The sequence below is a fragment of the Geotrypetes seraphini genome, chromosome 13, assembly GCF_902459505.1.
Source record: "Geotrypetes seraphini chromosome 13, aGeoSer1.1, whole genome shotgun sequence".
NCBI classification, from domain to species: domain Eukaryota; kingdom Metazoa; phylum Chordata; class Amphibia; order Gymnophiona; family Dermophiidae; genus Geotrypetes; species Geotrypetes seraphini.
The window spans coordinates 35,960,015-35,966,014 of NC_047096.1; positions in this window are offsets into that span (position 1 = coordinate 35,960,015).

Sequence of the window (6,000 nt, forward strand, 5' to 3'; positions counted from 1 at the left end):
GCGCACTCAGTTAAATGTTTGTTACCCTACCACTTAATCTGTACATGTCTGTTTAACGTTTAATATTTAATATATATTTGATATAAGCCTAATCTGGAGATTAGCTCTAAGCATTTTACAATAAAAAGGTTAAAAATATTAAGGTGGAAAAGAATGCCAAAAATTTGAAAGGCTAGAAAGAACCACATAGAACATGTAAAAAAATAAAAATACAATAAGAATTGAATAGTAACTATGTAGGCGACAAATTACACAAAATTTGTTTGTGGAACAGTAACTGGGAATCAGTGATAAAGCTTAAATGAAAGTGTGAAACAAACCAAAAAATGTGTCCAAAAATCAGGAACAAGTCTGAAAAATCTGAACATAAGACAAAGATTTTTTTTGCCCGTGTCCATTTCCACTTAGGGCTCCTTTTACTAAGGTGCGCTAGGGCTTTAACACGCAGAATAGCATACGCTACATTGCTGCGCGCGCTAGACCTTAACACCGGCATTGAGCTGGCGTTAGTTCTAGAAGCATAGCGCGCGGTAATTTCCTGCATGCACTAAAAACGCTAGCGCACCTTAGTAAAAGTTGCCCTAAATGCCTAAAACTGCATAAAACTGTTTGCAAATTGTTCTCTTTGAATCTGACTGTTTAGCCACCTTTAAAGTACCTATTACTGGGAAAGCACTTAAGACCAAGGGGAAAATAGCTGCTCGATGGGTACTTTCATTTTCAGGAATTCCAAGTAAAAATACATATGAATTTCCAGTATGAAAGTTGATACAAACTTATACCATATGAAAGTACCCATCGATGTTGTCCCTTTACATATAGTTCAAAACTTGCCCCCAAATGGTATTTGAGTGTTACCATGAAGAAAGGTTAAAAAAACTGCGGATGTACTCGCTGGAGGAGCGAAGAGAGAGAGGGGACATGATTGAGACCTTTAAGTATATTACTGGGCGTATAGAGGTGAAAGACGATATCTTCAGTCTTACAGGGCCCTCGGTAACCAGAGGACACTCGCTGAAAATCAGGGGTGAGAAATTTCGGGGTGATACTAGGAAGTACTTCTTCACCGAAAGGGTGGTCGATCATTGGAACGAGCTGCCTCAGCGGGTGATTGAGGCCAGCAGCGTATTAGATTTCAAGAAAAAATGGGATATTCATGTGGGATTTCTAGAAGAGTAAGAATCAGGGAGTGGGTCATTGGTATGGGCAGACTCGATGGGCTATGGCCCTTTTCTGCCGTCATTTTTCTATGTTTCTATGTTTCAAAGCTTTTTAAAGATCCAAGTTTCCAAGTTTTATTAAAATTTGTTTTCCCGCTTATCAGATTTCTAAGCGGTTTTACAATAAAATTTTAAAATGTGGGATATACAAACATTCATCATTAAACAAGACAATATATATATTTACATGGACATTACGGACTGACAATGATTACAGGAGGGAAAAAATACAATTTTGAATAGGATAGGAAGACGTAAAAGGGTAATACAAGTAGGAAGGGTAATTAACGTCGGATAGAGGATGGAAGAAAATTGTAAGATGTTATAAATCAAATGCATCATTGAATAGAAAATCTAATCTAATCTAATCTAATCTAATCTTCATTTTATATACCGAATCAGAGTGTCACTATCACCAACGACTCATCTCAAGTAAATTTAGCGAGCCTACGTGAACATCCAGGAACCTCATTTGTATGTGGGGTCTTTTGAGAATGACTTGCCTTTTTGAAATCATTACAATAGCAACTTCGGTAGCAGCCCATCGGATTTTATAATGAAGTTTTGAGAATCTTCCTCCATGTTCCTTCTCTTACCATCATCTTATCACATCGTTTCACTATTTAAAAATTTTAAAATTACTAGACAGGAACTCATGAAGTATCTATCTTGCATTGGGGAACTCCAATTGCACAATTCTGCATTCAATCATTCCACAAGCTTCCTTGGATTTTAGTGGCATCTGCATAAAAACAAACTTTTTTATTATCTGATACCTAGATATTGGCTCCAGGACCAGTTTGAAAAACTCTACTAATCACCTTTCTTTCCACAGTTGACTTTCATTTATCAACCCCTTGTGTTTTCTATCACTCAACCATCTTGAGGCCCAGCTCCAGGCAGAATATCAAAATCTTTGCTGAAATTGATGCACCCACATCCAGCACTTCTATGGCTTAACTCTTTGTATTACCCAATCAAAGAAGTTCATAGTCTGACTCAATCGCTGGTAAATCAAACTACCTCAGATCCTGCAACCTGCTGGATTCAAGTAAAGTCTCCTCTGATGTGGGCCTAATTACCCTATAATTTCCCACTCTCCCTTTATTATATATTTATACTTGTAGCACATAAAATGTTTTCTAGCACAGTATCTTATATACCTCAATTTTCTGCAAGGAATCTATGCAGTTTATAATAAGATTTAGATCTGGTTCTTGAGGTACATTGTTAAGAGAAGAATTGATTTAGAAGGAAGGGGAGAATAGTAAGGAAGTAACTATAGTGAAAAGAGGTATGTTTTTAGTTTCTTCCGGAATTCAAGGTAGTTGATGGGTTCTTGGGTATATTGGAATTTTGTTCCAAATGAAAGGTCCCCGGTATTCGAAGGTAACTAAATATTTTCTTTCGTCCTACTTGTTGAAGAGATAGAAGGGATAGTTTGTACTGTTGCGTAGTGTGTGAATTGAAAAATGAATGTGGACTTAATGTCAGAAATTAGTCCTTCCAAGTTCTCTCTTTAGATAGCCTGCATGATCCACAAAGCAATCTTGAACTGGATTCTTCTTTTCATCGGCAGCCAGTGTAGTTACTCTAATAGTGGACTTGCTCTCTCATATCGGTTCCTTTTGATAATTAGTCTTGCAGCAGTGATCATCCACAAGCTTATAAAGTTGGTGCTTTGTAAGGCTTTGTTTACATTGTAAAGGCTGATAGGGAGAAATACGTATGCTCAGTAACCAAACCATCCAGTTATTACATAAGATCTCCTCTGTATGGGAACACCATGAATACAAAACTAGGTTGAGACAACCAGCAGTAACAAACTATTTATGTCTACACCGTTTAATCTGAAGAAGGCCTAATATATTTTGGAATGCAGTACTCCCCTGAAATTCGCGGGGGTTCCGTCCTGCGAATTTCAAAAAACCGCAAATGCGGTTTTGAGTCTGTAAAAAGGCAGGAGAGGGCGCTTGGGTGCCGGTGGGTGCAGTAAATCATACCCGGTATGCTCCGGGCGGGAGAGAAGGAGGAATCAATTAATTGAGTCTTGGTCTGTAGATGTTATGTGTTTAATTATGTGTGTATTTTGTACTCTGTCTAGAAGGATTGATATGTAGATAATAAATGTTTATAAATAAATCAATAAGTATATAACACATTATTAAGCTATACATACAATTATTCATTTTCTAGAACTATGGGCCTCATTTACTGAAGTGTGTTAACCGGTTATTCAGTTCATTAATGCGCATCAATTAGAGTTAAGCACACTGGAGTAAATTCTATATGTATCGCCTAAAAAAACTGTGCCCCCCAAAATTGGCGTTTAGTGCTACTCTATAAACCACCTCCAGAGTTAGGCTTGGTTTACACATCGCACCCATCTGCGTGACTAACATGTAGGCATAGGCATTTATGTCAATGAAAACTAGGTCAAAATGCCTGCAGATCAAGCGTATTCTATAACGGTGCGCCTAACGTTTGGAATGCCCATGACCTACTATTACTACTGCTACATTAAACATGCAAGAGATGGGCCCTTCTCGAAAGAGCTTAGAATCTAATTAAGACAGACATAGGCTTATCCATGTTACTTAGGTGAGGAAATGTAAGGGACTAGGGGAGTAAAGAGGAAATGGCAACAGATATGGGCGCTTTATAAGTTGGGAGGGTAGGGCAAAAATGTGGGTTTCAACCTAGATTTGAACACCATGAGGGATGAGGCACAACATACAGAGTCAGGCAGGATGTCCCAGGCAAAAGGTGCAGCAAGGCAGAAGGGATGGAGTCAGGAGTCGGCAGACAGGAGAAGGACATCGATAAGAGGCATTCACCTGATGAACAGAGCTTCCGGGGTAGAGTATTGGGAGAGATACTGTGGAGTTGCAGAATAAATGCAGTAAAAGGAGTCTGAACTGGATGCAGAGATGGACAGAGAGCCAGTGAAGCGATTTGAGGACATGTGTAACGACACCGGCGGAATACAAAGTGTGCAGCAGAATTCTGAACAGAGGGAAAGGAAGAGAGATTGCTTAGCGGAAGACCTGTGAGAAGTACATCGAAGTAATCCAGGTGAAGGTGACGAGAGCACGGATAAGGGTTTTGGCAGTGTGCTTGGAAAGGAGATGTTGGATTTTAGCAATGTTGCAGAGAAAGAAATGACAAGGGAGAGAATGTGGCATGGTGGTTAAAGCTAAAGCCGCAGCACCCTGAGGTTGTGGGTTCAAATCCATGCTGCTACTTGTGACCCATTGGAACAGTTAGGGGAAAATGTTTGAGTACCTGAATAAATTAATGTAAACTGATCTGAGCTTCCTTGGGAGAATGGTATAGAAAATTGAATATTAAAAAATGATGGTGGTCTATTGGATATGTGAAGAGAAGGAAAGAGATATGGGTGAAGCTACTGCTTGCCCTGGATCGGTAGAGTGGAATATTGCTACTCCTTGGTTTTGGCCAGGAACTAGTGACCTGGATTGGCCACTGTGAGAATGGGCTACTGGGCTTGATGGACCTTTGGTCTGACCCAGTAAGGCTATGGTCTGATCCAGTAAGGCTATTCTTATGTTCTTATTCTTATGACACAAGTGAAAATGATTTCTGAGGTTCTGAGTCGATGACACAGGGTGGATGAATATTATCTACTGAGATAGAGAATGGAGAAAGGGGATAGGAGAGAAGCAGGTTTAGGAGGAAAGATAAGGATTTCAGTCTTGGCCATGTTTAACTTTAGATGATGGTGAAGCATCCAGGTGGCAATGTCATACACACAGGCTGATACTAACGTCTGGATTTCTGTAGAAATTTCAGGCATAGAGAAGTATATTTGCAAGTCATCAATGTAGAGGTGTTACAAAGCCATGGGAGGAAATTAGGGCACAAAATATCAATATGTACTCCAATCTATACAGAACCATCCACTGCCACAACACATCCACGGTGGAGAAAAAGCCTCAGGTTTAAAGAGCCCACCCCATTGAACTCCTAAAAGGAGAACATAAAATAAGGTAGCTCACCTTCAATCATTGGCTGAAAAAAAAACTCCACCCACCAATTGACTGTTCAACGTTCCTGGCCACTATCAGATATACATCTTAAATCTAGTGGCCAGGAACATTGAACAGTCAATTGGTGGGTGGAGTTTTTCAGCCAATGATTGGGTCTAGCTTCTAGTTTATTCTGAGATATGTTGTAATTTTGGGCATTGCTCGATACAGACTGTTGCACTTCTTGATTTTAATAAATATTATATTTTAATACACATCCTGCTGTCTCCAGGAGCTGGTTTCACCTTTTGTGACTTTGGATACTTTCACTTGTCCTGTGGAACCTTGGTCCTTTCCCTTGGATTTTGGGCTCGCTGTGTTTCACTGTGTGCCTCTTCCAGATGAGTTGAGGATTTTGCTGCATTTTTGTTCCAACCCTTCTGTGGGAACTCTTTCAACAATTGTTGACTGCTGTAACCTTTTAGCAGGCCCAAGTTCTTTATCAGAATTCGGTCTTCTGCTGTGAAAACCATTTTGATACAAAAACTGTTTACAAACTATTATCTGCTTCTGCACGTATCCCATAGAAAAAATTCATTTTCAAAAGGTAGTGTTGTGGTGCGGTGGGAAATATTTACAATATCTTACATCAACTTCATTCAGGACATGAAGCACTGAATTTCATAAAAATCGGACAAGTTATGTGGAAGATACGAAACCTCACCCCATTTTAATGTGATTTTTTTGGTTCACAGTATATGTAATCTAATCTAATCTAATCCTTAGGTTTG